Source organism: Lithobates pipiens, unplaced genomic scaffold (genome assembly GCF_037356315.1).
Source record: "Lithobates pipiens isolate NorthernLeopardFrog02 unplaced genomic scaffold, aLitPip1_a1.2 Scaffold_16, whole genome shotgun sequence".
NCBI classification, from domain to species: Eukaryota; Metazoa; Chordata; class Amphibia; order Anura; family Ranidae; genus Lithobates; species Lithobates pipiens.
In genome coordinates this window covers 368,136,834-368,153,547 of record NW_027507748.1, presented here as the reverse complement: position 1 = coordinate 368,153,547, position 16,714 = coordinate 368,136,834, and the positions used below count along the sequence as shown (strand labels likewise).

General features: G+C 47.3%; 1 protein-coding gene across 2 annotated transcripts in view; it reads right to left on the bottom strand.

The window, feature by feature from the left end:
• DHX40 (DEAH-box helicase 40) overlaps positions 1-7,686 on the bottom strand; it is a 107,170-nt gene extending 99,484 nt beyond the window's left edge. The window contains exon 1 of one of the 2 annotated variants that reach the window (XM_077482107.1): positions 7,559-7,686. The gene's annotated coding sequence lies outside the window, so the exon portion shown is untranslated. Of the gene's footprint in view, positions 1-7,552 lie in introns of both variants that reach the window. The other variant, XM_077482106.1, reaches the window with a different exon arrangement.
• Between the last annotated feature and the right edge of the window lie 9,028 nt (positions 7,687-16,714).

The following is a 16,714-nucleotide window of genomic DNA, read 5'->3' as shown; positions in this document are numbered from 1 at the left end:
AACGAATTCGTACAAAATGTACCCCTTAAGGTCCACCCTATAGCAGTTTTACTGCTACAGGGTGGCACCTCTGCACAGATCATGTATATACAATGCCTTGAAAAAGTATTCGTACCCCTTAAAATTTTCCACATTTTGTAATGTTACAACCAAAAACGTAAATGTATTTTATTGGGATTTTATTTGATAGACCAACACAAATTGACACTTAATTGTGAAGTGGAAGAAAAATGATAAATTGTTTTCAAAATGTTTTACAAATAAAACATCTGAAAAGTGTGGTATGCATTTGTATTCAGCCCCCTATACTCTGATACCCCTAACTAAAATCTAGTGGAACCAATTGCCTTCATAAATCATATAACTAGTAAATAGAGTCCACCTGTGTGTAATTTAATCTCAGTATAAATACAGCTAATCTGTGAAGCCCACAGAGGTTTTTTGTTTGTTTTTTTAATAGGAGAGCCTTAGTGAGCAAACAGCATCATGAAGGCCAATGAACACCCCAGACAGGTCAGGGATAAAGTTGTGAAGAAGTTTAAAGCAGGGTTATGTCATATAAAAACATGACACGCTTTGAACATCTCACAGGGCACTGTTCAATCCATCATCCAAAAATGAAAAGAGTATGGCACAACTGTAAACCCACCAACACATGGCCGTCCACCTAAATTGACAGGCCGGGCAAGGAAAGCATTAATGAGATAAGCAGCCAAGAGGCCCATGGTAACTCTGGAGGAGCTGCAGAAATCTTCAGCTCAGGTGAGAGAATCTACCCACAGGAAAACTATACAGCCAACATGTTAAAGAAGGTGCTCTGGTTCGATGAGACCAAAATTTAACTGTTTGGCCTAAAAGCAAAACACTATGTGTGGCAGAAAACTAATGCCGCGTACACACGAGCGGATTGTATGGCGTACTTAGTCCATCATACAATCCGACGGACAGTCCGTCGTACTTTCCACTGAACGGACTTGACCACACACGGATACACAAACAGTCCGTCAAAAGCTTGCGCGATGACGTGTACAGCACGTACGACGGGACTAGAAATAGGAAGTCCAAGACACAGCAAAGCACCCTTCCGCCATGTAAATCCTTTCTGGGCATGCGCCATTCTTAGTCCGTCGAACTAGCATACTGACGACCGTATTGTCCGCTGAAACCAAAGTACGACGGACAGAATTTCGAAAAAAACGAAATACTTAGTACTCCGGACTGCACGCTGAAAAAGTCCGCTGAAGCCCACACACGAGCGGATTGTCCGCTGAAATGTGTTTCGACGGACTAAGTACGCCATACAATCCGCCCGTGTGTACGCGGCATAACAGGGCACATCACCCTGAACACAGCATTCTTCAGCAGAATAGGGAAGCTGGTCAGAGTTGATAGGAACATGGATGGAGCCAAATACAGGGTAATCTTAAAGAAAACCTGTTAGCCCACACGGTCGGACATTCCAACAACAAAATCCATCGGATTTCTTCCGACGGATTTTGTCCGAAACTTGTGTTGCATACAAAGTTGTCGGAAAATCAGATCGTTCGGAATGTGATGACGTTATTTAGTTACAACGGGACTACGTTCAGGCTAGTAGCCAATAGCTTTGGTCTAGGAATTTGATCTGAGCATGCGTGGTACTTTGTCCGATCGGAATTCTCTACAAATGATCGGACAAATTCCGATCGGATCATGTAGTCGACAAAGTTTTATATCCAGCTCTCAAACTTTGTTGGTCGGACATTCCGGCGGAAAAAGTCTAACGAAGCCCACACACGGTCAGATTATCCGACAACACGGTCCAATCGGACTTTTCCTGTCGGAATGTCCGACCGTGTGTACAAGGGCTTAGAGTCTGCTAAAGACTTAAGACCTGAGAGGAGGTTCACATTCCAGCAGGACAACGACCCTACACATACAGCCAGAGTTTCAATGGAATGGTTTAAATCAAAGAATATTCATGTGTTAGGCCGCGTACACACGGGCGGACTGTTCGCCCAACCTTGTCCGCTGAACAGTGTTTGGGCGGACAGTCCGCCCGTGTGTGGGCTTTCAGCGGACAGTTTCAGCGGACAGTTGGACGGACAAAGTCTTTCGGAAATTCCGAAAAACTGTCCGCTGAAACTGTGTTTGAGCGAACAGTCCGCCCGTGTGTAGGCTACTTTCGAAATGAGCAAACTGTTCCCGCTCGGAAAGTCCGCCCATTTCGAGCGCGTGTACAGGTAGGCGGGGCCCGCGAAGGAGACGTCGCGGGCTCCGCCGCCTGGAATGGGCTTAAAGGGGAACCCCAACGCCGAAAAAAATCGGCGTGGGGGTTCCCCCAAAGTCCACACCAGACCCTTGTCCGAGCACGCTACCCGGCCGGCCAGGAAAGGGGGGCGAGCGAGCGCGCCCCCCCTCCTGAGCCGTACCAGGCCGCGTGCCCTCAACATGGGGGGTGCCTTGGGGAAGGGGGGGCCGCGCGGCCCCCCCACCCCAAAGCACCTTGTCCCCATGTTGATGAGGACAAGGGCCTCTTCCCAACAACCCTGGCCGTTGGTTGTCGGGGTCTGCGGGCGGGGGGCTTATCGGAATCCGGGAGCCCCCTTTAAGAAGGGGGCCCCCGGATACCGGCCCCCCACCCTATGTGAATGAGTATGGGGTACAATGTACCCCTACCCATTCACCTGTAAAATAAAGTACAAAAAAAAAACACAACACAGGGAAAAAATATTTTATTGCACAGCTCCGGGGGTCTTCCGTCTTCGGGGGTCTTCTCGCCGGACTCCTCCGCTATCTGTGTGTAGCTCTTTTGCTAGCGGAGGAGTCCGGCTTTCTTCCTCCCCGCCGCCGGCCTCTTCTCCCAACTTCGGGGGTCTTGTCCCCCTCTTCGGTTCTTCTGCCGGGCCACCGCGCCTTCTTGTAGCTCTTTTGCAGGCGGTGGCCCGGTCTTCTGTCGCCGCTGCCTTCCGTTCTTCTGTCGCCGCCTTCGGTTCTTCTGCCGGGCCACCGCGCCTTCTTGTAGCTCTTTTACAGGCGGTGGCCCGGTCTTCTGTCGCCGCTGTCGTCCCTGCCGCCGCCGCCGCCTTCCGTTCTTGTTCTTCTTCTTCTTCTTCTCCTGGAGATGTTGACTCGACGAGCTCTCCGGCCGGAATGCCAGGGACACGCTCCGCTGCCACTTATATAGTGACAATGGGGCGGTGTCACATGGTATATGTCACATGGGTTGGTCACATGGTGACCCCGCCCCCTTACGATGTCATAGTCCCCATGTGACATCAACCCATGTGACCAACCCATGTGACATATACCATGTGACACCGCCCCATTGTCACTATATAAGTGACCGCACAGCGCGGCTCTGGCATTCCGGCCGGAGAGCTCGTCGAGTCAACATCTCCAGGAGAAGAAGAAGAAGAAGAAGAAGAAGAAGAAGAAGAAGAAGAAGAACAAGAACGGAAGGCGGCGGCGGCGGCGACGACAGCGGCGACAGAAGACCGGGCCACCGCCTGTAAAAGAGCTACAAGAAGGCGCGGTGGCCCGGCAGAAGAACCGAAGAGGGGGACAAGACCCCCGAAGTCGGGAGAAGAGGCCGGCGGCGGGGAGGAAGAAAGCCGGACTCCTCCGCTAGCAAAAGAGCTACACACAGATAGCGGAGGAGTCCGGCGAGAAGACCCCCGAAGACGGAAGACCCCCGGAGCTGTGCAATAAAATATTTTTTCCCTGTGTTGTGTTTTTTTTTGTACTTTATTTCACAGGTGAATGGGTAGGGGTACATTGTACCCCATACTCATTCACATAGGGTGGGGGGCCGGTATCCGGGGGCCCCCTTCTTAAAGGGGGCTCCCGGATTCCGATAAGCCCCCCGCCCGCAGACCCCGACAACCAACGGCCAGGGTTGTCGGGAAGAGGCCCTTGTCCTCATCAACATGGGGACAAGGTGCTTTGGGGTGGGGGGGCCGCGCGGCCCCCCCTTCCCCAAGGCACCCATGTTGAGGGCACGCGGCCTGGTACGGCTCAGGAGGGGGGGCGCGCTCGCTCGCCCCCCCTTTCCTGTCCGGCCGGGTAGCGTGCTCGGACAAGGGTCTGGTGTGGACTTTGGGGGGACCCCCACGCCGATTTTTTTCGGCGTTGGGGTTCCCCTTTAAGCCCATTCCAGGCGGCGGAGCCCGCGACGTCTCCTTCGCGGGCCCCGCCTACCTGTACACGCGCTCGAAATGGGCGGATTTGCCTCCTCCTTACGTGGGCGAGTCCGTTCATTTCAAAAGTTGAGCGAACTGTTTGGCAAACAGTTCGCTGAAACAGTCCGCTCGTGTGTGGGCAAGTCCGCTCATGCAAATTTTGAGCGGACTGTTTGCCGAAACTGTTTGACGAACAAGGTTGGGCAAACAGTCCGCACGTGTGTACGCGGCCTTAGAATGGCCCTGTCAAAGTACAGATCTAAATCCAATTGAGAATCTGTGGCAAGACTTGAAATTTGCTGTTCAGACACTCTCCATCCAATCTGATAGAGCTTGAGCTATTCTGCAAAGAATGGGCAAAAACGTCACTCTCTAGATGTGCAAAGCTGGTAGAGACATACCCAAAAAGATTTCCAGCTGTAATTGCAGTGAATGGTGGTTCTACAAAGTATTGACTCGGGGGGGGGGGGGGGGGGGCTGAATACAAATGCACACCACACTTTTCACATATTTATTTGTAAAACATTTTGAAAACCATTTATCATTTTCCTTCCACTTCACAATTATGTGCCACTTTGTGTTGGTCTATCACATAAAATTTCAAGCGTTATGAATACTTTTTCAAGGCAATATATATATATATATACATGATTCGACTCTTCCAAGTAGCAGTAGCTACTCGCTCCTGCTGTGATTATACACAGCAGAAGCCTATCAGCGGGTACCGTGGACTCGATGTCCACCAGAACTTGCCGATCATCTGATAGAGTGGTAGAATGGTGTGCCTATGTAAACAAGGCCGATTACCGTTCTGACAGGAGGGAAGGGTTGACATTTGTGTTACTGCAAAGCAGATAACAAATTTCATCTCTACCCATACTAAAAACACCTCCCATAGTGTAGCTAAACACTGGCTAGGCACACAGTTAACCATTTGATTGGCCCTGATGTTAACACTTTCCCAGCCAGTGTCACTAGTAGAGTGGCAGCACATATTTTTGATCCCTGTATTAGTTTTGTGTCACTGGTCCCCAAAAAGTGCCAGTTAGTGTCCGACTGTCTGCCGTAATATCACAGTCACACTATAAGTCGCTGATCACCACCAATACTAGTAAAAAAATCCAAAAATAAAGATATCCCATAGTTTATAGACACTATAACTTTTGCACAAAGCAATCAACATACGTTTATTGGGATTTTACCAGAAATACGTAGCAGAATACATAATGGCCTATAAGGATGAGCTCCGGCGTGTTCACACAGCCCACGTGCGGAGCCCGCCAGGAAGTCAGCACTGCGCTAATCGCAGGCAGTGAGACATTTACCAATCTCTGCAGCCATGCATCGGGACAAAGTCTCACTACCTGTGAGTAGCACAGCGTAGTGCCGACTTCCTGGTGCGCTGTGCACGTGAGGTGAGCGAACACGCCAGAGCTCATCCTTAGTGGCCTTAATTGATGAAGAAATTTGATTTTTTTCAACTTTTTTTTTATTGGATATGTTTTATAGCAGAAACTAAAAAAGTATTTTTTTTTTCAAAATTGTCAGTCTTTTTTTGTTTATAGCGCAAAAAAAAAAAAAGGAGGTAATCAAATACCACCAAAAGAAAGCTTATTTGCGGGGGGAAAAAACATTTTATTTGGTTACAGCATCGCACGACTGCAGAATTGACAGTTAAAATAACGCAGTTCCGTATAGCAAAAAAATGGCCTGTTCATGAAGAGGGGTAAATCTTCCGGAGGTCAAGTGGTTAAAGACATATAAATAAACAAACAACAAAAAAAGAAACAACCTAAATAATACATTTTAAAAAAAAAAACACGCCATCCCATCACAGCCGCAGGGGTTAAAACTGTCTGTGTTGCGGTGCTTCTAAATCGCTTTTCAGGCGCTTCAGAAGCTCTGCCGATTCATTTCAATGGGTATGGGCATTTTGGGAGCGATGTATACAGCACTCCCAAACCGCCCCAAAGATGCTGCTTGCAGGACTTTTTCCTAACGTCCCGCAAGTGCAATTCCCCAGTGTGAAAGTACTTGGCATGGGAGGCAGTTTTCCGGCACTTTACAGGTGCTATTTCTAGAGCTAAAACACCTGAAAACTAACTCGTGAAAGGGGTCTCAATCTCTTTCTGGATGTCTTAAATAGGGATGAGCTCAGGCGCATTCGCATGGTCCACGTGCAGGGCCCGCCAGGAAGTCGGGGCAGCGCCACGCTAATCACAGGCAGAGACATTGCCCGATCTCTGCAGCTGTACATCGGGGCAATGTCTCACTGCCTGTGATTAGTGCAGCGCTGCACCGACTTCCTGGCGGGCTCTGCACGTGGACCATGCGAATGCTCTTGAGCTCATGCTTAGTCTTAAAGGGGAGTTCTACCCTAAAGTGGAACTTCTGCTCATCAGATTCCCCCCCCCCTCCGGTGCCACAATTGGCACCTTTCAGTGGGGAGGGGGGTGCAGATACCTGTATAATCCAGGTATCTGCACCCATTTCTGGGAATAGCTAGCCGCAGTTGCCCCCCCCCCCCCCCCAGTTGTGTTCTGGGAGACACACAGTTCCTAGAACACAACAGGGACCAGTGAAGGCGACTTGTGCATGCGCAGTAGGGAACCGGGCAGTTAAGCCGCAAAGCTTCACTTCCCTGACTGAGGATGGAGACGGGGCAGCCGAGAGACGAGCAATTGCTCGTCATTTGCTATCAGCATCGCAGGTAAGTGTCCATTTATTAAAAGTCAGAAGCTGTAGCATTTGTAGCTGATGCCTTTTAATTTTTTTTTTTTTTTAAGGTGGTCCTCCTCTTTAGGCCGGGTTCACACCACAGCGATGCGGGAACGCGGCGTTTTCCCGCATCGCACACCTCCCGCCGGCAGTTCACACTGCCCTATGCGGACGGCTGGGAGTGTCAATGATATGTTAATGACACCCCCAGATCCGTCCGCATATCGCAGTGCGATCTGTCGACTCGCACAGGAATCGGATCGCATGGTGTGAACCCCCATGCGATCCGATTCTGTTGCGGACCAAAAAAAGGGTCCCGTGCGAGTTTGCTGCGGGAGCGATGCGAATTCAGCCATACTATCTGTATGGCTGAACTCGCATCACTACGGAGATCGGATGTGATTTGCGGTGCGAATCACATCCGGATCTCCCCCCGCAGCAGTGTGAACCCAGCCTTAAGGTCACTGCAATAATAAAAATGAAGTGTCCATTGATACATGAGATCTTCACTCGCTCAGGTTGAACTGGATGGACTGGTGTCTTTGTTCAACCTTACTATGTAACTACTATGAGATGTCTGGTACTGTACAGAAAGGAACATTCCTTCCCCAAAGCCCACATGTGAGTTCAGCTGAGTGTAAACATTCCTCTTATGTATTGCTCGGTGCTCCTACCTTTACCTTGCTTGCTAAGACCTCTCACATGATGCCCATGTTGTCTACAATTGAAGCGAGTACTAGCGATAGATCACATCACTAGCCTAACTCACTGCCTGCACTTCCTGTTGGGTGCAGCTTTTTGACTCCTCTATGGTCCCGTACAGTAATCACTCTTCAGCGTGCTCATAGCGTCATATGCTTGTATAGTGTGATAAACAGACGAAGAGCGCCCCCTGCTGGGCTTTGGCAGAGTGCATCTGCTAAATAAATCTACACTTGTGAATCAAATCTGTTCAGCTCCCCCTCAATTTAGCTACTGTTTTCCAGAATAGCGTATACCTCTATTTATATGGCTGTTTACTCAACAGGCCACTGTGGTTATATGTAATACAACGTTGTATGTTTATGTCACACCATACTCGTATAGCTGCAAGTAACTTCTATGTGTATAATTACTTCCTGCATACAAATCTATTTGATCTGTGACTACAGGAAAATATGGTTACTGAAGTTCAGCTTTCTCAGTGACCTCTCCTCTCCCAGCCTGCCATTTGGACCATGAAGAGTCATAAGCACAATCACTGCACTTTCAAGTCTTGTTACACAGTGTTAAGCCAGCCATAGATGGTTCGAATCTCAGTTGGTTCAGCAGGGGCGAGATTCAAACCATGTATGGGCAGGCTGAATGTACCCAAGTTGATCATTCGATCAACTTGGGTACAACCAACCTGTTGGGTTTTTCATGTGATTATTGCCAGTGGCAGTCGCCGAACTACTAGGGTCGCAGAAGTCACACTTGTGACTGGGCCCTGGAGTTCAGCCACTGTGGGGGGCGCTGTAGGGGGCTGCCCGCCTGCCATTTCTCTGCTCTCAAGGGCCGCCCAGCCATTCTTCAGTTCTCCACTCTCAGGGGCCACCCGGCGGTTCTTCAGTTTGCCACTGAGCAAATGCTGTTCTCTGGAGAGGGAGGCAGATGCTGGAAGACAAATTTAGCTGATGCCAATGGAGTGAAGGGGAGGAGCTCTCCCTATCTGCAGGAGACACCATGACACAGGAGCATCCCTGGAGGCACAGGAATAATGAAGGGGAAGGAATCGAGTGACAAATTGTCAATGTAACTGATCCCAACCTCCACTACCTCTGCCTCTTACTGAGCCCCCTCCTGGGAGGGATAGGGATCAGATCTATGGTAATGAGGGGGGATGGGATCAGTAACAGGCAGAGATGGTGGTGGGAGAGGATAGCACCACCACTGCCACTGATCCCTCCCCCCTCACCACCACCACTGCCACTGATCCCTTCCCCCTCACCACCACCACTGATCCCACCCCCCCTCACCACCACCACCACTGCTGCCACTGATCCCCTCCACCACCACCACTGCCACTGATCCCACCACAACCATCGATCAAACCCTAACTGCCACTGATCCCATCCCCCCTCACTGCCACCACTCATCCCACACCCACCACTGCCACTGATCTAACCCCTCCTCACTGCCACCACTGTACTGATCTAACCCCCTCACCTCCACCACTGATCCCACCCACCTCACCGCCACCACTGATCCCATCCCCCCTCACTGCCGCCACTGATCCCAGCCCCCCCACCACTGATCCCACACCCACCACTGCCACTGATCTAACCCCCCTCACTGCCACCGTTGTACTGATCTAACCCCCTCACCCCCACCACTGATCCCACCCACCTCACCACTGATCCCACCCCCCCACCATTGCTGCCACTGATCCAATTCCCCCACCATTACCACTGATCCACCCACCTCACCACCACCACTGATAACCCCCCCACCATCACCACTGCCACTGATCCCACCCCCAGAGCCACTGATTCCACCCCTGCTCACCACCACTACTACCACTGATCGCAAGCTATTCCCCGCTCCATCGAGTCTAGCTCCAACTTCAGATCTGGCTCCTTGGTGGATCTTCTGGGTGGGGGGGGGGGGGGGTGCTGTGTATAGCTACACTGAAGCAGTATTGATAAGGATAAGGGCAGCATGCAGAACTGCCACCGTGGCGACTACTTTACTTTCTGCTCATCTGCTTGTCTGCTTGACTGCATCTGCTGGAGTGTGTGGATCCTGGGAGATTCACCCTGCAGGTCAGTGACAGTCTTTTGAGAGGCTACTAATCCGGTGCTCCAGGGCTGTTTATGCTCCCCCCGATTAGGCTTTGAGGCAAAACCACAAAAGGAAAGCTGATACAACTGCTTCCCAGTGTCAGCTTCCCCGCCAGCATGTACTGGATGTACTAGTTGTGTAAATGTTGCAGTTTATGGCTGTGTGTATGGATATGGACATGGTTATGTTACAACCGTGCTTCTTCAGTCATTGCTGACTTTATAGTTTCAGTCACAATCAGGCATGTACTGGCCATTGGGACAACCGGGAGTTTCCCGGTGGGCCGATGGCTCAGTGGGCCACTCTGATGTAAGGGGGCTGCTGATGGGACACTCTGATGTAAGGGGGCTGATGATGGGACACTCTGATGTAAGGGGTGCTGATGGGACACTCTGATGTAAGGGGTGCTGATGGGACACTCTGATGTAAGGGGTGCTGATGGGACACTCTGATGTAAGGGGGTGCTGATCGGACACTCAAAATGTACATGGGCCGGTCTGGATGAAGTCCAGGGCCAAATTTCTGTCCCAGTCCAGCCCTGGTCACAGTCACCACAGCTAATCTGCCTCCCGCTTGTATATAATATTTTTTTTGGCCCTACATTACTGTCTTCTAGCCTTTACCTGTTCCCCCCACCAGTGCTCCCAGTAACCCCCCAGTCCTGGTCCACCTTTCCCTCTCTCCTTTAAAATCATACAGTAACTTGGCAAACCGATTGGCCATGACTAGGGGCCGAAAACATGCAGAACAAATGATAGGAGCAATGTCTAAACAGTCTAAACCATTCAAAACAAACAGCCTCCACCGCTATATATCCTCTGCCCTTATTGGAAGCCTTGGCACAATGCTTGAAAGAGGCTTTGCAGAAGGAGATATCAGAGGTGAGGGAACAGTTGGGTATTGTAGAGACTGGGATCTCCAAATTAGAATCCACAGCGAACAATGTGAATACGCACATGGTTGAATTAGAGTCATCTAAATCCGTAGTACAACAGTTTACTACAATTCTTCTTCGGGTAGAAAATATGGAAAATCAAAAATCATAGTCAGAGAAACAACATTCGCTTTAGGGGCATTCCCAAAAATGTTGAAGGAGCAGAGCTGAGACCTACGATACAGTCCATATGTAGTAATATTCTGGGTAAACCTCCATCAGCTGAACTCATAATAGATAAAGTACATAGAGTCACTCAGTATAGGAGTCACCAGGAGTCTGGTTCCCAAGATGTTCTTTACCATATACATAACATAGGACAGCTCATTCTTTGAAAGACCAGCTGTAAAAAGTGAGTATGTAGGCATTTTTAGATCTGACCCATGTAAAAGGCTGGGTAAATTTACTTGTGGAGGATCCCCATACTGGAGATATATGAATGCACAATCAAATACAATTCTACCTAACGGCAAACCTTAGAAACCCAGACATTTTTCAAATTGCAAGACGCCTGGTGTTGTGTATCTCCTGACTTGCCAATGCCAATGTTTAATGTGGGCAAACCGAAACTCGAATTTTGGAGAAGAGCATCGAGACACATCACTAGCATGACCAACGCCAATCCCGATCTCTCTCTCGGGCGACACATGAGGGATTGCCATCAAGGCATACCTCCTTGTGCCCATTTTACCATTTTAGACCGAGTGCACACCGATAACAGGGGAGGGGATTGGAACAAACTTCTGCTTCAACGCAAAGTACGATGGATTGCTGAGTTGAACAGCACCTGTCCACCAGGCCTCAATACTCAGTTGACCTATCATCCCTTCCTGGGGGGCTTTGCCTCAGGTGAATGCGAAAAGCAATAAATCTGTGTGCACAATCACTGTGCACGCACTTTGTTCTTTTTCCATTATCTTCTGCCTGGACTGCCTCTCTTAAATTGGTCTTTTTGACATATAATATACTGTAGTTCGTTTGAGGCTTCAATATTTATATCTACAAACTTGCGGGGCTTTCTGCTACACAAGTGTGGGTATGGAAGCTTAATATTCTCGAGCAATAATCATGTATACATTTGATACTGTATATACTACACACTGTATTTTTAATTAAGTCTTCAGTGTATATATATATATATATATATATATATATACATATACATATACATATATTAATTTTTGTTTATTCATGCCATGTATCAGTATGCATTGCAATTAATGTATTGTTTTGTGATATGTTTGTAGCGCTGGTATTTTTGCCTTCTAATGCTATGTAAAGCTAAACAATGGACAATGCTATAAATTGGTATTTGGCTCCCTCTAGTGATATAAACGTAAAATGGACTTTGTTTATTTCTCATTTCAAGAGCATAGGGAAAGCCTAACAGGAAGTGAATTAATCATTTTTTTCTTAAGAAAGGACTCACCTACCCAGAATGCCCACTCATTTACCCATGATCACTGAGTGGCTGAACTGCGCGGCCATCTTCTTTCTCTTCTTGCTGGGACGCGTGACCTGCTCGGTGCGGACCAACATTTGAAGCCACCAGGGACCATCTACAGTGGTGTGAAAAAGTGTTTCCCTTCCTCATTTCCTGTTCCTTTGCATGTTTGTCACACTTAAGTGTTTCGGAACATCAAACCAATTTAAACAATAGTCAAGGACAACACAAGTAAACACAAAATGCAATTTGTAAATGAAGGTGTTTATTATTAAAGGTGAAAAAAAATCCAAACCATCATGGCCCTGTGTGAAAAAGTGATTGCCCCTAAACCTAATAACTGGTTGGGCCACCCTTAGCAGCAACAACTGCAACCAAGCGTTTGCGATAACGTGCAATGAGGCTTTTACAGCGTCCTGGAGGAATTTTGACCCACTCATCTTTGCAGAATTGTCCTAATTCAGTTACATTAGAGGGTTTTCGAGCATGAACGGCCTTTTTAAGGTCATACCACAACATCTCAATAGGATTCAGGTCAGGACTTTGGCTAGGCCACTCCAAAGTCTTCATTTTGTTTTTCTTCAGCCATTCGGTGGTGGACTTGCTGGTGTGTTTAGGATCATTGTCCTGCTGCAGAACCCAAGTTCGTTTCAGCTTGAGTACACGAACAGATGGTCGGACATTCTCCTTCAGGATCTCTTGGTAGACAGCAGAATTCATAGTTCCTTTTATCACGGCAAGTCTTCCAGGTCCTGAAGCAGCAAAACAGCCCCAGACCATCACACTACCACCACCATATTTTACTGTTGGTATAATGTTCTTTTTATGAAATGCAGTGTTCCTTCTACGCCAGATATACTTGGACACACACCTTCCAAAGAGTTCCACTTTTGTCTCATCGGTCCACAGAATGTTGTCCCAAAAGTCTTGGGGATCATCAAGATGTGTTGTGGAGAAATTGAGACGAGCTTTGATGTTCTTTTTGCTCAGCAGTGGTTTTCTCCTTGGAACTCTGCCATGCAGGCCATTTTTGCCCAGTCTTTTCCTGATGGTGGAGGCATGAACGCTGACCTTAACTGAGGCAAGTGAGGCCTGCAGTTCCTTGGACGTTGTTGTGGGGTCTTTTGTGACCTCTTGGATGAGTCATCGCTGCGCTCTTGGGGTAATTTTGGGCGGCCGGCCACTCCTGGGAAGGTTCACCACTGTTCCATGTCTTCGCCATTTGTGGATAATGGCTCTCACTGTGGTTCGCTGGATTCCCAAAGCTTTGGAAATGGCTTTATAACCCTTTCCAGACTGATAGATCTCAATTACTTTCTTTCTCAATTGTTCCTGAATTTCTTTGGGTCTCGGCATGATGTGTAGCTTTTAAGGATCTTCTGGTGGACCTTACTGTGTCAAGCAGCTCCTATTTAAGTGATGCCTTGATTGTAAACAGGTGTGGCAATAATCAGGCCTGGGTGTGGCTAGAGAAATTGAACTCGGGTGTGGACAACCACAGTTATAGTATGTTTTAACAAGGGGGGCAATCACTTTTTCACACAGGGCCATGATGGTTTGGATTTTTTTTCACCTTTAATAATAAACACCTTCATTTACAAATTGCATTTTGTGTTTACTTGTGTTGTCCTTGACTATTGTTTAAATTGGTTTGACGTTCCGAAACACTTAAGTGTGACAAACATGCAAAGGAACAGGAAATAAGGAAGGGGGCAAACACTTTTTCACACCACTGTACACTACAGCCCACTGGAGCAGCGGTGTGGTAGAATTGGGGAGGATTCTGAAACATCTCACGGAGCCAGACAGAGGTCCCGGTCATTGTGCGGAGTGGTGCAGCATGACGGAGCTGACTGTTTCCCATGGAACAGCTCAGTTCAATAGAGTTACACGTACATAGGCATCAAGCCTGATTTCATTACTAAGAACTGGAAGTACATTCCCAGGGAAGGAGTTCACAAATACTTTGCACAATTGAAGTTACTGCTTTCTATTATCCTACACTGCTTTACTGGTCGGAACTCCTGCGGATTATAAGTACTGCAGTATAAATGGCTAGCTGAAGAAAAGAAGACAAGAGACTATATTCTATACTGTAAGGCCTTACAGTGTTATTACCTGCTAGAGACTGTAGGGGGAATATTGAGTAATTATACTGTCTTACAGATGCTTGTTGCATTATATGCTTCTCAAATCTCCTTTGTTCTCCTCCCCTTCTACACATCATCGTGTTTATGGTGATAGCTGATGCTTGATGACGCTGTCCATCCGTGATTGCGGGCAGTATGCCTCTAATTCTATTCAATCCCCCCTCCCCTTTCACACATCATCACCCTATGATGACACGCAATGCATCCGCGCCATTGGCCGAAGCATGGTGAAGTGGTCTGTCCGGACATCCTCGCAGCCAGCATTGCGCATGTGATGGCATCTCCTTATATTCCCAGACAGCGCGTCTGCCTAGTGCAGATGTCGCTGTTCCGGAGACTTTTTTTTGTTTTTGTTTTTATTTTTGGGTTAGTATGGGCCATTTCTTTTGGATGCTGATATTTTATTGATTGGTCTTTTTGCTATTATTATTATGCATTTATCCTCTTTTTTTTCCTGAGGCCCAATTATCCCATCACCTTGCTTGTTGGTCTTTAGGATACTCCTCTGTGGTTGCTGCTGATTAAACTGATTTGGGTTGTTGATTATATTAGAACCCTATTCTAATTTATGTTTTTTTTCCTTTTATTATTATTTTTTTGCATGTTTTGTTAAAAATGTAATAAAGAAATATTTCAAGAAAAAAAAAAGCTGCTCATAAACACAATAAGATTTTTTCTGGCTCTTCAATTAGGACACGATGCCTTGGTTGTAGCAGCTTACTCTTAATAATGAGCAAAGCTGCACTTTCTAACCCAGTGAGAGATCATAGTTTAATTACATCCAGCAGCATGTCAACTTGGATAATTACTGTAAGTCTAAAATCCCCAAACCAGTAAAGTAGATAGACTGATAAAAATAGCAGGACTTTTTCTCTTGTGTCTACGCGGTGTAGGACATATAAATAAAGCTAATTTATATTCACGAAGATAGTTTAATAACATAACTAAGTACATATTACATGATTGAAGCTTGCTTCATTTGTCTCTCTGGGATGCTCTGGTAGCCAGGGGAGTGGGGCTTGATTTAGCTTGGGATAACTGTGTGCATCAGCCAATCTGTGATAGAATGTCAGTGTCAGCCTGTGCCAAGAAGATCATTAGGGAATTCTAAATGATTTTATTTGTAGTGCCACTCAAAAACTGAGTATTTTTTATTAAAGTGGTTGCAAACTGCTGGACGTTTTTTTTTTTTTTTTTTCTTACCTGCAAGGTAATTTCATAATGTGCTAGTATGCATCGCAGAGAACCACATTATGTGAAACTCACCTAAAAAAATAAGCATTCCAACAATGTGATGTCAGCGCTGGAGGCTGCACCCATTGTCACTTGTCTTGCTTCCGTGTCAGCGGACTCCGGCTCTGTGACTGGCTGGAACTGCGATGACATCACTCTCACCTGTGTGCACGGGAGCCACCTTTCGCGGCACAGGGCTCTGAAGGAACGCTACGGGTGACTGTTCCTTCAGAGTGTATGTGCCAGTGATGTCACTGGCTGCATGTACAGTAAATGTCTCCTAAATGGTGCATGTTTAGGAGACATTTACAGTGCCTATAGGTAAGCCTACATTAAAGCTAAAATTTTGTGATGAAAGTTTACTTTCACTTTGAGGTAAACTTTGTGTATATTCATGGTTGTTTTTTTCTCAGAGAATAGGTGCAGGTACTCTCCACTTATGAATTACCATTTGTCTCCGCCCCACCCACCTCTAAATACCATCTCTTGGTTCCACCCCCTATTCACCTCCCAGTACCACCCCTTTTTGAGAATCCAGAACCAAGCATCATTTTGTGCTACTCAGTATGTGTATGAAATGTGTTAATGATAACAAGTAACATAGATCCCCTATAACCAGTAACAACAGATCCCCTCAGCAATTATACATTTCCCAGCAGCCAGCATCAATAGACCCTCCTGGAGCCAGCAACAATAGACCACTTCCTTAACAGTAGATCCCTCCTAGCAACAACTGACCTCCATAAACACGAGACCCCCCTCCCAGGAACAATATATCCCCCACCAGCAACAATAGACCTCCCAAGCAACAAGAGACCCACCTAAAACAATACATTCCCCCAGGAACAATAGATCCTCCAGCACCCCTTGTCATTATATACATTCACCTACGTTCCCGCTGAAAAAAAGCCATGTATTTATGGCACTGGCTGGCAGGATTGTTTACAATATATAAGTGTCTAGAGGCTTAGTAGAGCTTTGGTGGGATAAAAGCCTCCATCCCTACCTCCACATTTTACCTGTTAGCCAGCCCATTAGGGATGAGATTCAAGTTAGCAGTCATGTAGAGTTTGCCCCAAAAGTTACACTATAATTGGGCGAATAGGAAAACAAAAATGGCTAGTTCACCAATGGCCATTTCGAATGACTTAGAAATGGTCAGTTTGAATTACTTCCGGCTCCTTGGTTGCTAGGGCACTGGCAGCCACCTGCACTCTACCTGTGCAGACTGACCACTTGTGCCCTAGCAATTGATGACATCATATGTTGCTTG